This window comes from Falco rusticolus, chromosome 14 (assembly GCF_015220075.1).
Source record: "Falco rusticolus isolate bFalRus1 chromosome 14, bFalRus1.pri, whole genome shotgun sequence".
NCBI classification, from domain to species: Eukaryota; Metazoa; Chordata; class Aves; order Falconiformes; family Falconidae; genus Falco; species Falco rusticolus.
This window is the reverse complement of record NC_051200.1, coordinates 22,636,309-22,657,373: the sequence shown is the minus strand read 5'-3', so window position 1 is coordinate 22,657,373 and position 21,065 is coordinate 22,636,309.

Here is a 21,065-nt window from a genome sequence, read left to right as displayed (position 1 = left end):
GGGCGGATCCAAAGGCACCCCCTTGGATCAGCATGCTGTGGGATCAGCAGGTGGGTGAATGAATCCAGCCAGGGTGGGAATATCCCAGCCAAGGAATGAACTAACCACGGGCTCAGATGCAGCAAATAATGCAATCTGGAGAAGACACAGCCCGATGAAAACCACTGGAAAAAGTCTTTGACCTTCCTGAACTCTCAGAAGGACTGAACCTGCACCTCTGGCATGGGGAGCTGGGGGCAAGAGAAAAGCATGAGCAGATGTCCCCTGTGGTGGGGGACATATGCAGCAGCCAGGGAGGATGGGTAGGATCAATAGGGGGGGTGTACCCGCAGTCGCAGCGGGCAGTTGGGTGGTGTGGCATGCACGATGGCCACCCACAGCCACTCTGGCTCTGCAGGACCAAGTGCTGCAGTGGCACAGGGAGCCGGTGCCCCCCTGCTGCCATCCTTCCCGCAGCTGTGACATGGTCCCACCGCAGCTGCAGGTTCCCTGTACTGCTCGCACTGGAGGTGGGAAGGGCTGCCAAGATCCATCGCCCTTCTGCAAAAATGCTCTAGGATCTGGAATCAATTATTCTCTGGGCCCAGGAATTAGCACATTACAAAAGCAAAATGACTTCAAGAACCTGGAATGGGATCAGTTTTTGCTCACATTGTCACCTGCTGACCCTGCGCCTACCCTCGGTGCGGGGAGGGGAGGCTGTGGAGCAGCTACATGCAGCACGGGTCCCTTTGAGAGCAGGAAAACCCTCACCCGCAATCAGCAGCTCCAGACCACGGCTGGAGAGGTGTCGGTGCTCGCTCCCCACGTCAGATGAATTTTTCTCATTCCTGGCTGAAGTTCTCCAGAGCTCAGTCCAAGGTGAGAAGTGACCCTGGGGCTGCCACGCATGCCCTCCTCAGCATGGTCCGGCTGGATGCTCAGTCACACCCAGCCACCTCCCACCCAAAACCATTTCCGAGTTACCAGCGATGCGTCCCCCCACCCTGGCCAGCAGGAAACATCCCTCTGTGCCCAGCTGCCAGTGGCACCGGTTCTGCTCACGTCTGCCAAGGGATTAGAGCAGAGTAACTCAAGCAACTCGAGGAGATATCACCCGGGAGGCTTGCAGGCATGACAAAACCGTGCGGAGCCGTGGTATTAATCAACAGGTGACTGAGCCACAGATTGCTTCTGGAAAAGCGGATTGTGCCTCGAATGGCTGCGGGTACTCATGGCGAGCTGCCCGTGATCATTCTCAACACTTCTCTTCAGGAGTCATCAACTGTCCCATATTTCCACTTAAGCCTGAAAGAAAAAAAGTCTTCTAACAGCAATAAATAAAGCAGAGCCTTCAAGTGGGTGCCCACCAGGTGGGATACCTCTCAGATACCCTCCCTGGGGTGCAGTCCGAAGCTCAAGCTGTGCCACCTCTGTCTTGGGGCACAGGGAGGGTATTTATCCCCTGGGCACAACAACTGCCAGCAGTTCTGGGGGTATGGTTTCCTGAGCCCAGCAAATACGCCAGAGGGATGTGGGGGGGGCACAAGGAGACCCCAGCGAGCTCCTCCCCACACCGCCCAGGGCAGCATTGTGTGAAGCCAGGGATGGCTTCAACGCCCCGATGTCTTCACCCCCTCCTGACCAGCCCCGTCCTCCTCCTCCCCCTCCTCCTCCTCCTCCTCCCTCCTCCGCAGCCCTGTCTCCTGGCTCCAGCTGGAGAGAAATCCTGCTTTTTGCCTTGCGACCGATCTAAGTGAGCTGGAGAAAATCAACACGGGATTTGCATTAACAGCAGTCGCTACAACAAGATTGTAGCCAAACACAATATTAGAAACTCAGTTTCCCCTCTGTCCTTAGTGCTTCCAGATGGAGCCCCTCGCACAGACCAAAGGGTAGGGGCAAACCCCCCTTTCTGCTCTCAGCACGGACCTTTTCTTTGGCCCCAGGCTCCGGAGGGGGTGAGGAGGGACAGATCTGCCCTTTGTCCAAGCTCTGAGCCTGACGCTGAAGCAGCGAGGGGATCAGCAGTTTCCCTTGCTTCCAAAGCAGTAGATTTATTTCCGCTTACATCAGAGAAAGATATATATATATATATATAAAAAAAGCCACACAAAAAAAACCCCAAAAACCAAAAGAGAAAGAGATCAGGATATTCTGTAGGTCCCTTAGGATCTGTATAGGGGAAGACATCCTTGGAATAACATAAGCAGCCCCAGCACCGCCTTCCGAGGCCAGCCAGGAGCCGGCCTCTCTGGGCACTAAAATCACTATAGCAGAGTGCTAAAAATATTCATTACCCAGGAGGGAGTAGTCATAATTGAACAGGCCCCAGGTATTAAGTAGGTAGCAAGACCTGGCACAGGCTCCTTGGCTTACACCTAGTCACATATATTTGTGTTTGCCATTAAAGCCTTCAGGCAAAGATGTTCCCAAGGAACAGCCAAAACCCAAGCGGCTGGCTTGTCCCCCTGCCGCCCTCTGCCAGGAGACCCCGGCCTCATGGAGCTGTCAGCTCATTTATTTGAGCTGAAGCAGTTCGCCAGCACTTGGGGCTTTGCCAGGTCATTGCTGATAAGAAATTAAGTGGCTCTGTGCAGATGTGGGGTGTGCGGGGTGCAGCCCTGCCTGCTTGCAGGGGCCAGCCCTGCCCTAGCAGCAGCTGGACCCCCCAACACCCACTGGTGCTGCTGTCTCCCCCTCCCTGGCTTGGAAACCCAAGCTCTGCTCATGTCTTCATCCTGTGGGAAGCTCATTAAACAAGCAGGCTAATTTTTGTCCAGACTTTGCACGAGCCCAGCATTGCCTTGGGCAGGGGCTTCTGCTCTTCCAATACAAGGCATCGCAGTACAAAATGGGTTTCAGCGCTTCCTCCAGGTAGTCTGCGAGAAAGCTACAGGGCTCATCTTGTCGGCACCAAGCCAGCTGCTTGTTGTCTTTGGGACAAAACCCCATGCATAACGGCTGCTGAATTCTCCCAGAATCACAGCAGCAGCTCCCATTAGCGCTTGCACAGGATCACTAGCTCCAAGCCTGTACAAAGCACCTTCAGACAGATACGAAAAGCAAATTTAAGTCACAGGTTCCTTGTTTTCCACCAGCAGCTTTTGCATCTGCTGCTTTCCAGCCTTCCTTTGCAATGGCAAGAAAACGGAGGCAAACCATGCTGGCTGCGTGCGGCATGAACGTGGAGCATCTGCACACACCCCTGTGCAGGGGGCACTCACTTGGGGGGTGCAGGATTGCAGGAGCGGGATGCTGTGGCTGGGTGCTCTGTGCTGTGACCCAGCGGGGGCTCAGCACCCCCAGCACCACTGGCACCCATCCCAGTTCCCCTTGTTCCCCTGGGAAGGGCCGTGTCCATGCACCGGCAGTGCTGGCCCTGGTGCAGCCCAGGGACGGATGCAATCCTTCACGTCCTGTTTAGCCCCAGCCTATTTACGGACCGCCAGCAGTGTTTACCGGCCCGCCCGGACCCTCTGCAAACCGGAGGCAGCTGCAGCTGGAGGAGGGATGCGGGAGGGGGGTTCTGTGATGCTCTCTGGAGCTGGGTGTGCAGGCGGCCTGAGGAGCACAGCGTTGTTTATCCTGCTGTGGTTCCCTGGCCAAAACCTTCCACGGGAGGACAGATGTGAGGGCTGCTGAAGGCAGCTTGGATCCTTCAGCAGGCAAACCCAGGCACGGTTTTATCTGGCAGCTATTTCCAATGCCACATTTTATGCTGGTAGCATTGTGGAGAGGACCCCAGACCTGTGCCACCAGCCAGGGCTGGCGCCTGCAGCACCCTCAGTACCTGCAGCATACCAGGCTCTGCATTTATAAGCATAAGATTTGCTCTGCATCTTAAAGAAAAGCCCCTCGTAAAATCTGCCAGCCCTGCAGAGAGATAAGCAGTGTCCCAGGGAGCCCTTGCCTCAGAAAGGTGCTGCAGGAGGAGCCTCTGTGATGGAGAGCCATGTGTGAGAGCAGCTGAAGGAGAGGGATGCACTTGGGCCATTGCAGAGCCTTTGCCAGCCCCAACCCCGTCTCTGAAGCCCTTGTGCAAAGCTGCGTGGTGGGATCTAGTGCAGCACCTGGAGCATGCCACCCCTTCACGCCTGCGGTCCCAGAGCATCAGGCTCCCCAGGGTGGTACAGCTGCTGCTTGATCACTGGTTTCTAGAGCAGGACCCAAAGGGCAGCACAAAGACACACGCACACACACACAGAGCCATTGTGGCTCACGGCACAGCCCTGACCTGAATTTGGAGGTGCTGGATGAGAGATCGAAAGCAGCTTCCCCCCCCTTTTGGTGTCCCCCTCCACCTCCCTCGGGCAAACACAGCCATACCTGCCTGCAAGGCTCTGGCACAGGCTGATAAGGGCTGATAAGCTAAAGGAAGGAGTGAGTCTCATAGGACAAGTGTTGCAGGGGAAATCAGCTGCGGGAAATAGCAGCATGTGGGGGAGCTGGGAGCATCTCCCATCAAATGAAGTCTCAGGAAGCAAAATTGCAAAGCGAGACACAGCCGCTCTTCATCTGCCTGGCATCAGGCTCGGCCGGGTGGAGTGTGAGGCAGCTTCACGTGTTTAAACAGCCATAAAAGCTGGGGTGGGGTAAATTCCCTTTAGAGCAGCTGGGGCAGAGAGCAGCTGGGGCAGCCCCGGCCAAGTCCAGGGCCAGTGGCCCTGCTCTCCATGCTGCACAGGAGCTGGCAGAGCCCCCTGCGCCCTCCCCATGTGCAGAGCAGTTTTAGGGGGTACCTTTGGGGGTACCTGCAGCTGGGATGAGTGGAGCAGCAGGCACTTTAGGGAAAGGCTGGTGGAACTACAGGCAGCCAGTGCAGGATGGGGCAGCCCAAAGGCTGCTCTAAGTTACCCAACGGGTCACTTTGGGCTAGAAGCTGGGGCGAGGGTGACCTCTTCCAGGGAGCTTCTTGGGGGGGATGCAGGCAACGGCTCCAGGGAAACAGACACTGATTGTAGGGATGCTCTGCATCTTTCTGACCTGATACACAGCAAGGGAGGGGGGGAGCTGGGCTCGGGTGCCCAGTGCAACACAGCTGGTGCTGGCTGGGAGGCGGGTGAGAAGAGAGGGGTGGGAGCACAGGGCAGCACGGAGAGGAGGCAGCGTGCTCCCCGCAGATAAGGGAGGATATAATGACTAGTTTTACACACACAGAGATACAAAAAGCCAAATCGTGGAGGATAATTGCTCGGAAAAAACAAAGGGGCGCTTCATATTTCTTGGCTCCCTGACAGAATTAGCGCAGTGAGTGTTCCCCAGCTTTCCTTTCATTCTTCTCCAAAAACATCACTTTCCTCAGGGGGGCAAGGGGGAGGGAGTGGGAAAGAAGTGAGCATCGCCGGGCCCCCAGCCGTGCGTCGCGGCCAGCTGCATGTGGGGAGCGGGGCTCTGCCCGCACTGCTTCCCAGCTGCCCCTGCCACCCCCTCGCCACCCTTGCCCTCTCCCAGCCCCCCGTACATGAGGGGCAGCCGTGGTCCCCAGCCCAGCCTGCCCCACAGCAGCTCCCGGCAGTGACTGGGCTTGTGCGTGTCCGCTGCAGAGGTGGTATCGAGTGCAGTGGGGAGGCAGCGTGCCAGCGGCGTGGTCTGAACCATAAGTCTTGGGGAAGCAAACAGCTGGGGAAGAGCCTCGGAGGCTTTTTCCCAAGCTCACAGAGCTCTCTGAAGCCGCGCGCCACTCGCCCCCGTACCCAGGTGTCCTTTGAAAGGGAGCAGGCAGCCCTGGCCCCCGGCAAGCTGTGGCATGGGCAGCACCGGGGAGTGCCCGCGTGGCGGGGCAGGGCGAGCGGGCGGCACGCATGGGCTGCTTGGGAGCGGGTGGCCAGAAAGGGTGGTTTATTGCAGGACTTTGAGATGGAAGCTTATCTGCTACCAAAGCCCCAGCCTGGAAAACAAACATTTATAAACGTGCAGGATGGTGGGATTTAGTGCTTTGGTGGAAGAAAGGGCACAAAAGGAGGGCAGCAGGCAAGGCGCGGAGAGCAGTGGAATGGAAAAGTGAAAAGGCAAGGGGGTGAGGGGTAGTGGTGTGCAGCTGTGTCGGAGACCACCACACACCGACGGCACGTGCTCAGCCACAGGGTGACCAGAGCCACTGCCCCTGCCCAGCACCCTGGGCACCAGGGGTGCCTTGGGATCCAGGCACCTTTGGGTTGACCTCAACAAAAATGTGCATGTGAAACCCTTGTGTTTATCAGTCCCTGCTCCCCAGGTCTAGTTTAAGGCCACCCAGTGCCACCCTTCCTATGTCCCTGCCAGCCCCACGGTTATCCGCCCACCGCAGCCGGGCAGCAGCCCCATCACACCTCCAGCTCCCCGCTCCCCTCTGCAGGGCTGGGTGGCAGCGCGGTCCCTCTGGGTGCCAGGAACAGAGGCAACAGCCGGGGCTCCCCCCGCACCCCCCAGCAGCCCCGCCGTCGGCTGCACTCACCCTCTACCCCTGCACCGGCTGAGCAAAGGCTGCAGCTTTTCAGGCCTTTCCATAAAGGGTGTTATTCAGTGCTGGAATTAAAAAGCTTAAGCGTAAAAGAACACTAAAGGGAGCAGTGGAAGAACCGGATTTTCTTTTGATTTTTTTTTCTTTTCTGAAGGATGCTGTATTGAGTGGAACATGACAAATATGCCAGGAATGTTTGCCCTCAGGGCCTGGGAGAGCAGGGAAAGGCCCAGAGAAAGGCACCACTGGCACCTTATCAACACACCAGTCCCACTGTTTGTGCAAAAACAAGTGCCAGCGGCAGGTCCCTGGGGCAGCAGCTGCCAGCAGCCTGAAGCAGGATGCCAGTGGTGCCACCAAGCCTGCAGGCACCTGGTGTGCCATGGGGAGCACGTCACCCCAGTGACGGTGGGGGACCTGCCTGCCGACGGCCCGTGCTCAAGCCCTGCCTGTGCTTCAGGGGCAGAAACGGCAGAGCTGAGCAGTGGCAGCCGGCCATGTGATGTGGGGTGTGCAGCTCCTCAGGATCCATCTCCCTCCTGCTCATCGCTGCAGTTTTGTACCAGTGTGACTGAAGCAGTGATGGTTTTTGTGAGGCTTCCAAGTCCATCCACCAGAGCAGCATCGCTTCTGCCTGTTGGAGCTGTGGACCTGGCAATGGCTTCATCTTGGGGCAGAGCAGTGGGCAGCAGGACCAAGGGCTGTGACAGGGCACAGGCATGGGGCTGGCACCCGCCAGGTTGCAGCCATCCTGGATTAAACATGCAGTGGCGGGAGGGGAGAGCGCTACATGCCCTGGGGGTGTGCCAGCATCATGCCCAGGTCCTCCACATCCATCCTGGGTTCTTCCACCCAATCCCAGCAAAACCCTTCCCAGAGGAGCATCCTCTAGGAAAAAGCTTAAAACCACTTGCTTGGTGCTGATCAGAATCTTGGTGTTTGCACCAAGGAAAGAGCTGCCACCAAGCTGCCATGCTGCTCTGGAAAACCCTGGCCCAACTTTGAGGAAGCCATGCGCAGCGGGCTGGGGCCGGGGCTAATTAACACTCCTCATTAAAAATATAGTGTGGTTGGTTTAAATGAGGTTTCCCCAAGCCAGAGGAAGCCAGTGAGGGACTGCGGAGAGATGGCAAGTGAGCAAGGCGGCCAGGGAGGGGGAGGCAATGCCTGGGTGCATTTATTTCTTTATTTACTTCCATTTCTAAAATAAAATAAAGTGCCTCTCTGTAGCTGTAGGCGCCCTAATGTCTATTAAAGTACCACATAGGAAATTGTAAAGTACAGGAAAACAACCCAATCAGCCTGACCCCTTAACAAACTCCAGCCATAGCCAAAGTTGCAGAGTAAACAAAGCAAAGCCGTCGCCGCCACCGCGCCTCACCCGGGCGCTGGTGCTGTGCTCCTGGCCCCGCCGGCGGCTGGATGGCCCCACAGCCCTCATCCCAGCCCCCAGCTGGGGGGCTGCCCCTGGGTGCTCACCAAGGATGCTCCCTGCCCCAACAGAGGATGCTCTGCTGCCGGTGGCTGAGGCATCACCCCCAGCACTGGCAGTGCGATGCACGCTCCAGAGAGCCCCGCTGCCAGGGCATGGCTCAGCAGCAGACACTGCATTCAGCAAAGCCCCTGCCCCTCTCCGGGCTGTGAGGAGCGAAGGCAGCAGGGCTACAGCATTGCCTGACTGCACTCTTCGAAGTTTCCTTGGCCAAAGAGGGGATGATGTGAAATGAGTCAACAGTTGGCCTGAGTGCTGGGGTCGGGAGGGTAATGTTTCCTTCAAAGTCAGATGTTTCCTTTCCACCTCACTGGAGATGATGATGCTCTGGGCCAGTGGTGGGTCTCATCTCTCCCAGACAGGGCAGGATGACGGGTGCGTGTCTGAGCCTCGGGGTTTGTCCCAGGTCCCCTGAGCCCTTCTGGCACCCGCAGAGGGGCACTGCCACCGCTGCATGCCATTAGCATCAGTCCCACTGAGGTATTGCTCTGTTTCCCTGGACACCGATAATTCAGCCAGAACCTGAACAATTTTCTGTGCATAATAGCCAGAAATTTGCTCTCAGCAGCAGGCTCTGAAATCAGCATCCCAGCAGAGACAGCCTGGATTAATCAGGCTGGCCACAACTTGGAACAAACCTGCTGATTAAGCCTTGGCAGAGGCGGCAGTGTGTGCTAAGGGCCTTCCTTTTGCCTCCTGCACGGCACAGCACGAGGGATCAGAAATCTTTACGAAGCGATTGACTGCATTCTTCTGGAGCCGTCTGCCACCAGCGCTGCAGCTGCCTGCCCTGTGTCCCCTGTGTCCCCCATGTCCCCCACCCCGGCAGCAACAGGGACCAGGCACGCAGGAGCCAGCTTTGCCACGGAGGGGAGGGCAGTGGGGTGTTGGGAGTGCTGCAGGGGGTAGCAGCCCTGCGCTCCAGAGCTGGACCCAATGGATGGAGGGAGACAGCTGGGAGGTGAGGCTTGGGGGGCGGGGTATGTTCCTGATGACCTCCAAACTCTCCATCAGACCCCGCAGTGCTGGAGACCCCTCTGCTGTCTATGGACTGGGGGAAACTGCTTGAGCAGGAGTCCCTGCTCATTGCGATTCAGATCACAGGACCCAAGGATGCTGCCTGGGGCACCCTGATGGTTAACGCAGCCGCAGACCCTGCCACGAGAGCGGAGAGTGTCGGTGACCCTGCTTGGAGCACGGGAAAGGAAAGCCCTGTGGGATGCTTGGAGCAAACCCCACAGCTTCACTGCAGTCCCAAGCCCAAGTGCTGCTCTGGTCTCTCTTTGAGCCTCCCGCTGGGCTCTGCTCTGCCTCCCACCTGCTCTCCCACTGAGCCTCTGCAGCCCATGGGATACAGCCCGCACCACACAGGTTGGTGGCTTTCCCTGGGGCATTCCAGCCCACTGCCTCCAGGACATCCCCCTCTCTCTTCCCCCAGGCTGGCACCAGCAGCAGGCTGCAGTCCTGATGTCTCCTGCTTTTCTGGGGACCCATGGGGTCACCTGCGCACCCCTCACCAGCCTGGCCTCACTGCCACAGGGGCCACACCGAGCTGGGGGGAACATCAGCACCCTCCTGTGCTACCTGGCCCTGTGGTGGGTAGGTGTGCAAGAGGGGCAGCCCTGCAGAATGGGAGGCGGGACACCTCCTCTGTCACCCTGCTCTCCCCTCCTGGCGAAGCCACAGGATGTTTACATGATGGTTTCTGGCTGGTCAAGGATACACAAAGCCTCAAAAAAATAAAATGAAATAAATAATTTTAAAAAATCTCCTGTTGTTCTCTCCAGCAGATGGAAAGTAAACACAGCTGCTTTGCTCACCCCGAGCAGCATCTGTGCACCCCAGCCCCCGCACCCTGCCTGCCCCACGGTGGTCTGCATGCCGAGCCAGTGAGGATGCACTGCCCGGACAGCCGCATGCCCACGGGCCTGATCCCACGGGAGCCCTGAGCCCCCAGAGTGGGTGGCAGTGTGGGCTGGGGACACCCAGCCTCCCACGCTGGCTGATGGGCGCAGGCACTGGGGCGGTGCTGCCTGCCCTGGAGAGGGAACAGGTGCATGGGGAGGCATGCCACAGCCCTGAGGAGACATCCTAAAGGGGTGCCCACCCAGCGGGTCTGGCCTCTGTTCATTCCCTGCAGGAAGGAGTGGATGAGTAGACCCCTGGGAAGGAGATGCCGAGGAGGGCAGTGTGATGGGGCGAGGGACCCAGCCCTGGCAGCCTGGGGACATGGGCAGCAGGGACAGAGGATGCAGCAAGTGTGTGGGAAGAGGATGGGCTCGCACTGGCGCAGGAGGACATGGTTGCCCATGTCCATGTGAAGGATGGGCTGAAGTAGAGGTTAAACCTCAGGAAACACTTTCCAGCTCTAGATGGGATCTGGGCGGCAGAGCTGGCTCCCGGGCTGAGCTGTGAGCCTCCTCTGTGGGAACAGGCGGTGACTTAGTGAGGGGCTGGCTATGGGGACCCCTGGCATGAGCTGCATGCCCATCATACCACCATGGCTGGGATTTCCCGTGTCCTTTTCTTTTTCCTTCATGTTACCGGCAGCAACAACTCCTGGCAGCAGGGCCTGCTGCAGCTCCCCAGCTCCCCACCCCGTCTGACCTGAAACTGAGGAGAAAGGGAACACTTCCCATATTTCCTATACAACCGCATGAGCTCCGGGGCAGTGCATGAGCGGGAACCTTCACAACTGCTTCCCCCAAAGTAACGCTCCCTGTTCTGGATTTAAATCAAGTGCAAGGATCTCTAAACCCCATGCATAAGTAGAAGTACCGAATCCCCCCGAATTTCACCTTTGCCATGGCTTGCTCAGCAGGGCTTTAGCACACAGCCCCAAGCCTGTCTGCCTCCAGGTCCAGGAGACCTGTGAGCCCTGCGGAAAGCTGGGGGATGCTCAGGGCTGTGGGGATGCTCGGGGCTGCAGGGATGCTGCCAAGGGGGCCTGGGGCTGCCAGGGCTTCTCTGGGCTGCAGGGCTGCTCAGGGCTGGAAGAGAGCTTGAGGCTGGCAGGATGGTCAGGACTGGCACAGACGCTCAGGGCTGTGGGGATGCTCAGGGTTGCAGGGTTGCTGCCAGGGTGCTTGGGGCTGCCAGGGGTTCTGCAGGCTGCAGGGCTGCTCGGGGCTGGAAGAGAGCTTGGGGCTGGCAGAGACGCACGGGGCTTGCAGGGTGTTCAGGACCAGGAGGGATGCTCAGGGCTGTGGGGATGCTGGGGGCTGTGGGGATGCTGCCAGGGGCGCTTGGAGCTGCCAGGGGCGCTTGGAGCTGCCAGGCACTCTCTGGACCGCAGGGCTGCTCGGGGCTGGGGGTGCTCGGGGCTGGGGGGCGCTCGGGGCTGGGGGCGCTCGGGGCTGGGGGCGCTCGGGGCTGGGGCTGCTGGCTGGCAGGCAGGGCAGGGGCTGCCAGGGCCGCTTGCGTGGAGCTCGGCTGCCCCCTAGCGCACGCCCGGCTCCATGACACAGCACGGTGGGGCCACGGCCGGGCAGGGGGGGCAAGGCAAGGCAAGGGGGCAGCCCTGTCCCAGTGAGACCCACCTCCCACTCCCTGTCAACCTCCACATTTTCTTGGGGCTCTGCTATTTGTCAGCACCCCACTCTTTGCCCTTCTTTTATTTTCCCACCTCCCACCCCCCGCCTTGGTCTTCTGCCGCTTTTTGGCCTCTGCTCTATATTAGCCTTCACTCTTTTTAATGGTTTCCACTTTTTCTTTAGACCCCCACTCCTTCGCAGTCTCCCATTCTTCAGCGGCCTCCACTCTTCATCAGTCTTTTGCAATCTCAGACTCCATTTCACCCTGAAATTTTATCAGCCCTCCCCCTTTTCAGCCTACACTTTGTTTGGCCTCTACTTCTCATTTGGCCTCCCACTTTATTTAGTCTCCTACCCTTTTGCAGCCTCTATTTTTCCTGACCTCCCACCGTTTTGGGTTTTTTTGTCTTGCACTCCTTTTCAGCCTCTACTTTGCCCCCAATCTTCTTTTTGACTCCATTTCCTTTCCAGTCTCCTCCTCATTTTTGGTCTCCATTTCTTTTTCAGCCTTCCTTGTTTACTCTATCTCCAATCTCCTTTGGCCTCTACCTTCTTTACTGAGTTTCCCACTCTTTTTCAGCCTCCCTCGCTTCTTTGGCCTCCACTCTTAGTCAGATTCTTCCAGCTTCAGACTCCATTTCCCCCTACAGTTTTCTCAGCCTCAAACTTTTTTGGCCATCTCTTTGGGTTTTGAGCACCACTCCTTTTTTTTAACCCTTCACTTTTGCTTGTCCTCCTACTTTTTTCAGCCTCCAATCTTTTCTGACTTCCAATTTATCTCTGTCTCCTACTTGGGGGGGGAGGGTGAGGGGTGGTCTCTTTTTCCAGCAGCTGACAGGTGGCCAGAGGAATGCAGCACCACCAGCACAGTGCCTGGGGACTCAGCACAGGCACGAGGGATGGGGAAAGGAGAAAAAGAGTGAGGGCAAGGAGTGGAAAGGGTGAGGGTGGAAGGACGGGGCTGTCAGGCCCTGAGCAGCCTCACCTGGGGCTCCCCACACCTGCCCACCACTCCATTTAAGTTCAGCCTCCAGGACAGACTCAGCTGTACAGTGTGGGGAATGTGTCTCTGAGGTGGGTAGAGGATGCTTGTCTCCAGCCTCGGCTTTGACCCTGGCTCCTGGGGGATTTGGAGCCATGGTGCAGCCTCCAGCTCTGCATCCCTTTGTTCCTGCCTGGGTGGATCCTGAGCCTGGCTCTGCGCTTGCCTTGGCTGGGACTGCTTATGGGATGAGTTGTCTTGTCAGCACCTGGCTCTGCCTGCCCTGGGGGGATTGCACCCTGTGCGTGAGGGTGCTGCCTGTGCTGCAGTGGGAAGAGTGAGTTGCTGCCAGGTATGATGCATGCTGCAGAGATTCACCCTCCCCTGTCTGGGCGCGGGGCTGGGCCAGCCTGCGGCCTCTCTAGCGAGGCAAAGGTAATTTCTTCCTGCTGTCCCTTCCCCACTGCAGCACCCTGGGCTCCCCTAGCCATGTATCCCCTCTTTTCCTTCCTGCAGAGGTTGTTTTCACCATAGTCTTCTCCATCCCTCAGCCCAACTCCTGATGAAACTCACCTGCGTTGCAAGAAAGCCTTGTTTCTAGTTTTCCTCCTGGGACCACGTGCATAGCATCCTTTGCCTTTTATTAAACAGGAGCCAAAAAAGACTGTAGAGCGAGGTGAGTGCTCTGGCCCTTCGAGGGGCAGCCAGGGCAGAGGGTGGGCAGCCCAGGGGCGCAGTGGGGTGCAGGGGCACCTGCCACCCCGAAGGAGCTGTGAGCCCTGGGCACACTGTGAGTGGCAGTCGGGCATGAATGTGTGTGAGGCAGACGGCAGCACTGAAGGCAAAGGGAAAACCAGAAAACAGAGCGGGCGGTTCTGTGACTGTGTCTGGACAGAGAGGGAGGGAGTGTGGCACATCTGCCTGCACATGTGTGTGCACATGCGTGTGGGGCATGGTGTGCAGCTCGGTGCACGGCCCAGGCACGGAGCACGGCCAAAGCTTGGTGCACAGCCCGATGCCACCCCCCAAAGCCCCCCACGCAGAGCCTCAGCCCCGTTGCGCGCCCGCGGAGCCCGACGCAGGAGGGGCGCAGCGGCAGCCCACGAGGGGGCAGCAGAGCGACAGGGATGACCCCCCCTGCCCCTGCTCCCCACCCCCCCTGACCCTGCTCCCCACCCCCCCTGCCCCTGCTCCCCACCCCCCCTGCCCCTGCTTCCCCCCCCCCTGCCCCGCAGGACATGCTTGCACCCCCTTTGCAGGCGTCCAGGTGAGCCTGCCACCGCCCCCCCCCCCCAACTTCCCCATTCCACAGCAACCCAGCGAGGCGGCTGGGCCCCGGCCCCAGGTAGCCGTGATTGCTCCAAAGTGCTTTTGCAGAAGTTGTCTTCGAAAATGCAAATGCCTCTGTCGGGTGCTCAGCTCCGCAGCCCCAAAAAGTTGGGCCAGATACCGTGCTGGTGCCTGACCTGCTTGAGGCAAAGACGATGAGCCCAGAGCAAACGGGGAGATGCTACGGCAAGAGTTTCTTGCAGCCAGATGCAGGACCTGGCCCCGTGTATCAGCGAGCACTTGGTGACACCCACTGTCCCAGGATGTTGTCTGCACCCAGGCCGCCCTGCCGGGATAGATCCCGACTGCCGCTGGCACAGAACAAAAGCAGCAATGCAGCCACCTCCCTGGCCGGACTTGGGCACTGGTGAAGTAAAGCAGGGCTCTAACCACTGAAGTGTGGCCAGAAGGGTGAGCAAAGGGAAATCGGAGGGTCTGGGGACCAAGGAATGGCTCTGTGGTCAGAAAACCGGCTGGTCAGAGGCTGTGACTGCTAGCAAGCATCTAGGCTGGTGGGGAGGATGCTCTGATCGAGTCAGGTGTTCAGATCCTCTCTCCTTCCTAGGCAGCTCCAGGACCTGCCACTTCTAATAAGGGCTTCTTCATCTTTAACCATTACAGAAATTAAAAGGGAAATTAATAGTCACCAGTGTCTGTAGGTCCCACCTTCCCTCTTATGCCAAGGCATTCATGTGTCCTGGCCCGGCTGTTGCTGAGGAGCAGATGTGAGGACCCTCACCACAGGGCTCCTTTGCTCCAGCAGGATGAGCTTCCTGGTCTCTGTGGCCACTGGTGCAGAGATGGGTCTATCATCCCGGCCTGGGGCTGTGTGCTGAGTCTGATATGCACCCACGGCCTCCCCCTTGCCAGCCCCCTCTCCCACCCCCACAGTCTTCAAAGCCAGCGACCTGGCAGTGGTTCTAAAATGCGGGCAGAGCCTCCATGCCACGGCTTGGCATGCAGCTCAAAGGCTCAATTAGCAACATCTGCTTTTGTGGGCTGTAAAACCCTCTCCCTGCTCCCCTCCCTTGCTCTGAGCGCTCACAGCTGGGAGCAGCATGGGGCTGCAGCCAGCCAGGGCCGGGGAGCTCTGCTGGGCAGCCGCAGAGGCTGTCCCAGCTGGGCAGCTGCCCTGCCGGCACGGCATGCTGTGCCACCTTTGCCACTGCTCTCCTGACCCCTTGGATCCAGGGCCTGACTGCAGCTGAGGGAGGGGAAAGCAGGCTGGGGGGCAGGGGGCTGTGGGGGAGGATGCAGAGCGTGGGGTGACGGAGCCCGAAAGGGAGACCTCTCACACCAGGTAAGCACGGGAACCCTGGTGAAGGGTGTGCACACAGGTCTCTCCAGGAGATGGTAAGAAACATCAGGGAAGGAATGGGAAAGCCATGGGGTGGAAGTTTGCAGGGAGAGCAGAGGGTGCTGCATCCCACCCCAGCCCCACTGCCTGCTGAGGTCCATACTGGGACACGGGGAAGCAGGACCTGGTGTGGGATGGACACAGGCTGGGGTTTACACAGGAAGGACCCATAGGATGCACCTACTCAGAGGGCAGTGCACTGGGAAAGCAGTGAGTCCCATGCTCACTGCCCGTCCCCACTCCTTCTGGAGCTGCCAGGCTGGCTGCTTCACCCCATGATGGCCACAGAGTGAGGGGCTGGGACAGGCTGGGCAGAGAAGACCATCCCATGTAGCTGGCAGAGCTGAGTCCCAGGAGCTCTAGGCTGCTGGGCCAAGATGCTCCCAGCAAAGCCGTGGGGCAGGCAGAAGGGAGAGGCCCCAGGGAGGGTCAGAATGGCTTTTTTCCTGCAAATGTAGGACAGAAACCAAAATTAAATCATCTCTCATCAATAATGCAAGAAAAAGACCCAGCAAGAGGACAGGGAATGAGGCAGGTAGCAGGGAGATGGGGAGCTCAGCCATACCCTCCTCTCCAGTCTGGTGCGGTGCTGCTCTGGCACAACATGCGTGTAGGTCGTCTCGGGCAGCTGGTGAGTCCCTCTCACCAGTGGCACAGGCTCTTGTTAAGGTGCCACCGTTAAAGCCCCCCTTCTGGGAGCACTGGTGGTGCTGGGAGCCCAGTCCTGTGGGTTCTTTCATGATCAACTGCTGCTGCAGCTGCAACCTGCACCCAGCAGCTCCCCTCTTCCCTGGGAGGAGCGGGATGCAAACATGGCCATTCCCAGAAAAAGTGCAGGACAGTTTTCTCCCGGGCTATGCAGCACAGGTCCCTGGGCACAGGGCTGTGCTGTGAGGTGATGTGGTGGCACCAGCCGTAGGACCTGATGGGAAAACCAGCCCGTGGCCTGAAGGCTAGCTGAGAGCCCCCGCCACCACCCATTGTTTGGAAGCTGAAGCAATAGGAGCCCTTGCCCAAGGAGTCGGGAGCCTGGCAGGCCTGGCCAGCAGCTTGGCTATGTGGTCTGCAGGCTTTCCCAGGAGGGCCGTATAGAAGCAGGGCTGGACGCTGTTGACATCATCCCGGGTATGTCTAGAAACGCAGCCAAGCGGCGCCGTACGAGGGCCACTGGGGTCGAGAGGGCATGGAGCCAGCCTGGGGATGAGGATTTGTGAATGAGAGCAGTACAGGCAGCGCCAGTGGGGCGAGACTGTGGTGTGTCCCCTGGAGAGGGACTCCCTGAGCCCCTCTCCCTGGAGGCAGCCATCCCCTCACAGCCTGGCGCCAGGCAACAGCGAGTGGGTCCCATGGGCAATGCTGGGCAGGGGACTACCAAGGTCTGACATCAAAGTGGAAAACCCTGGGCACTGGGGCATGGCTTCCCTGCCTTTCCCAGTCTCATTGCAAGAAGGTCCAGGATGTACATCCACTTCTTCCCTGCCTTCTGGCTATTACATCTGATTGCACTTGATTTACTCGCTGCCAGAGCAAGGGCTGCTGTGGCTGGGGAGCTCTCAGGGCCTCTGTATGAAGCAACCTCTGCTGCATTCTGGCTGCAGCAAAACATCCCACACCAGGGGCATCCCTTAGGAGATTCCCTGAAACCCTTGCAGTGCCTGCCCCAGCTGTGGGGTCCTCCACCTCCCACCTGGCTGGGAGATGGTGAGCAGCAGGGCTTGCTAGGTCTGTCACTGCATCATGAACGAGACCACAGTGCAAGGCTGATTCCAACTCTGTGCATGTATCGCTCCTGCGATGGGTGAAGTATCTCCTGCTGTCAGCCTCCAGCAGGGGCACAGGGGCTCTGCTTCAGGGTGGGATTTCAGTGACTCAGAGCCAGACATTGGTAGAGGGCTGTGGAGTGGCACTGGGCGGGGGGTGAAGGGGTCCAGGCAGGAGAGTTCACGTGCACACACGCACAAACAGAGGTGAGCACAAGCCTGAGCCCAGTTACCGTGTGCTGAGCCCTGGCAGGGGGTGAGGGCAGAGCCCTGCAGTTTGGAGGCTTGGCTGCAGGATGCACCAGAATGAGCATGGGCAAGGCTGCTCCTGGGGCAGGACCGCCACCCCAGTGACTGCATTGGCTGCAGGTCCTCCCTCCGCCCCACAAGGGGCCAGCCGTGGCCCCCCAACTCTGGGCTTTCCTCTAGGGCTACACCAAACAAGGGCTCTTGCAGGAGCTGGGGCACATGAAGTTGCATGCCCTGCCCCACACTTTTCTCTTGCTGGCTCAGGCCCCAGAGCAGTCAGCCACCAGCCAGGCTCTCTCTCTTCTCCAGGTGACTTTAATCACAGAAAGCAAAGGTTTCCCTGCACCCTGGGTACCCAGGGCCAGTCTAGAGTGGTCCTTCCCAAATGCTGACTGGGTGCAGAGGCAGTTCCATCACTGGTGCTGTGTGTGCTTGCCAAAACCCACATGTCGGCAGGGTGATATGGGTGCACATGCAGGCCTGGTGCAATTATCCCTCCTGCCACTGTATTGTGTCAGCCCCCAGGGTCTCTTCAAGGTGCTTTGACTGTGCCTGGGGAATGTGTGTGCCCTGGTGCCTCTGATAGCTGCTTGGAGCTTGGGGTCCTCCTCATCATCATTCCTTCTGGTGCCTGGGCCCCCTCCTGTAGCAGCTAATTAATTTGCCTTTCCCAGTAGAGTACCGAGATCCCATAAAAGCGCATCATGGAGAGCCCTTCGCAAAGACCAGCCCAAAGCCTTGTCAGCTGCAGCGTGCAGTAAGGAAACACTGGCCTCATGCTGGTGGTGACTTCCTCGCCTGCTGGTTTATCCCCATCAGAGGGTGTGCCTAATTAGTCAGTGGGCTAATTAGCATCAGGTAATGATAGCAACTTTCCAAATCCTTGTAGGTGCCAGCCCTCCCCGGGGAAGCCTCCTGAGCACCAGAGCAGAGGCTGGCCCAGAGCTGCCTCTCCCACCCATCTCTGCTTGGTTGTAAGAACATCACCAATAAACCACATTGCCCTTTGAATGCCAGCAGCAGCAGTAAATGGAGAGAAACCCGGGAAGGCTGAGCAAATGCACCCATTATCTCATGAAGGGCCAAGTGTAAACTGCTGTTTTTGCAATGCAAGAGCAGGGAGTGGGAGGAGCAGTTAATGTTTTCCCAGCAAGGGGAAACTCCTGGGTGGAAATAGTGCTGCACCCTGGAAACGGAGCCCTTCACCAAACAGGGCAGTGCTTGTGCAGCCTCGTCTCAGCTGGGTGATGCTGAGCAGGGTACAGGCTCTGCAGTGGAGAACTGTTCCCAGTGGGTATGGGAGTGACAAGCTCCCGTCAAAGCCCTGCGTGAGCATGTGGGGAAGCTGAGGCCGGGGCTGAGCTCAGCCTCGCAGCGTGTGCCTGCACGGGTGGGCTCCCCGGGAAGCCCTCCCCATGCCCTCCCTGCTTGCTGCTTGCCCACCTTTCGGTTGCATTCAGCCCACCGGTATGTGTTTGCCCCGGGTGCAGGAAAGGGACAGGAGTGCAGGGGAAAGTGGAGTCCTCTGCCTGGGGGAAGAGCTGAAATAAGATGGGGATAGCGGGGCTTTGGGGAGATAAGAGAGAAAAGGCTTAAAGAGCAGCTCCCCACAGAAGGCAGAGGGAAGGGAAGATCCACTCTGCTGACACAAACACAACCTAAAGCGCTGGGCTTTTCTGGGAGCCAGCTAGTCTTCAGCAGGGGTCACCAAACCCTCTGCTGGGAATGCGGGATGCTGTCTCCCTTCCTGCGCTGAGTGTCCCAGCGCCGGCACGTGGAGCACTAGAAGGGAAGAAGCTGCTGCCAGCAGCCAGGGCCAGCGGCCAGCAGTGCTCCGTGTCAGATAAACAACAGGGTGTGCAAAGGTTTGAGGGGCTCCATTATTATCTCTTCACAATTTTTAGGCCTGACAGCAGGCTATACTGCTGGCCTCCTGCCTGCAGGGCTCTCCCTGAGACATTTTGGATTCGCGCAGCACAAAACTTAACACACACCCCCGGGCTGAAACAGCAGTAGCTCACCGCGGGGAAGTGAAAGCCCTTGGGCAACACAGCCTGTCAAGAGTGTGAAAAACTGCAGTCCCACGGCCGCTGCTTCTTGGCTCGGCAGCACAGCTTAGGGAGCCGCGGTCCTTGCTGGTGTGCCCAGAGCCTGTACCAGGTGTGCTCAGACTGCCTGAGTTTTTCCCTCCATACCTGGTGCCCGGTGCCTTTGTTTCCCATTGGAAAGCAGGGTGCTGGGCTCCATTCCCAGCAGCAAGGAGCTGCTGCGGTCACAGCCTTGTGCTTTGTACCCCAAGGAGCTCTGCCTGCACAGCACAGGCACCGGAACTGTGGGGGATGCTGCTCCTACACCATGCACAGGTCAGTGAGGCGTTTGTGCCCAAGGTATCGGAGCCACTTCATTGTGAATACAAAGGGAGCACAGTTAGTATTTACTTCCAAAATAATGGCTCCAGTGCCACAGCCATTGCTGCGATCCTGCGTGCAGAAGGCAGGTACTGGCAGGCCCAGGAGAGACACCCCAGCCCTGCAGGAAGAGTGTGCTCAGCTATTCCAGCATCTCATGCCAGCCGGGCCATGGGCATGCTGAAGGGGCAGGAAGGGACGCGGTGGAAGAGCCAGAGGGAAGCTGCCCCATGAGCTCTGCCCTCTGCTCCAGGAGCTGCAGGTGTCTGTGCCACGGCTCAGAGGAGTTCAGCCTCCAGCCTGGGCTGCAGTTTTCCTTATATCACTTTCAGTGATGTTCGACATTTGTTCGTTCCGGCTGTAAAACCTCTCCTGGCTCAACACCAGATATTTTCTTACCTCAGTGCCTCAGCCAGAGCAGAGCTAACTGTTGGAGTATGTGCAGCTCAGACACGGTGCCTTCATGCCGAGTACACCCTTTGTGCTGTACAGCAGGAGGGGTGGGAGCTCGGCGCCGGCTGTATGCCCCCTGAGACGCCCTTGCTGTTGTAGACGGAGGCCGGTGGCCCGTGCCCTGTCGCGCAGGGCCTGCGTTCAGGGGAGGGTGGCTTTAAACAGGAGCAGGGACCCAAGGGATGGCCATAGCAAAGCAAAATCCTGCCTGGCTGGCCTGGGCCCGGCCATTTGGGCTCGGCAGCGCAGCGGCCAGGAGGGTTTCTGTGCATTGTGCTTATGTTAGAGCAGTGCCCCAGGCACTGGCTGAGATGACAGCCCTCCCGAGCAGGCAGAAACGCCGCAAGCTCCCCTTTGCCGTGGGGCTCATGCTCCTCACAAGTCAGGCTGGCAAACGGGAGAAGGACAAAGCCTCTAGTGACTTTCCCCTTGCCCGCAGCATCCCACCCACGCCAGGCTGAGGGAGCCCGGACAACCGGCTCCAGCACTTCTGACGCTGCCAGCACGGCTGGGTGGCACGGAAGGGTTGGTTGGCTTTGGGACGGAGCTGGATGGAACCCCAGAATCGGGAACACTTGCCACAGTTCCCGCGGCCGGGCTGGTGCCCCGGGGTGAGGACGGCTGTGTGTGCGGAGGAGCCTCAGAGCCGGCTCTGCCTGTTGCTTGGCGGACAGCCGGGTTCACGTGGCAGAGCTCCGTTCATTTTTCGCTCTCAGGAAGCCGACAGCCTCCCGGTTAACTTGCCCAAGAAACCCTGAGCGGGGCACCGGCTGGGCTCGGGACACAAGGAGCGGTGCTCCCGGGAAGCCGGCCTCCTCTTCCTTTCGGTGCCTGCTTGGAATCCTGCCCCGGTGCCCACAAGCGGAGCGGCTGGGGGCTCCTCTCCGAGGCCACCGGCGGTGGGCCACGGCACGGCACGGCACGGCCCTGCGGCCCCCCGGGCGCCGCGTCCGCCGCAGCACCGACCCCCTCCCCGCGCAGGCTGTGTCTCCCGCGGCCGGGCCGGCGGCCGGCGCCGCAGCGGGGCTGCCCCGGGGCCCCCTCCTCGGCGCCCCCGCGGGCCGGCGGAGCCCCGGGGCCG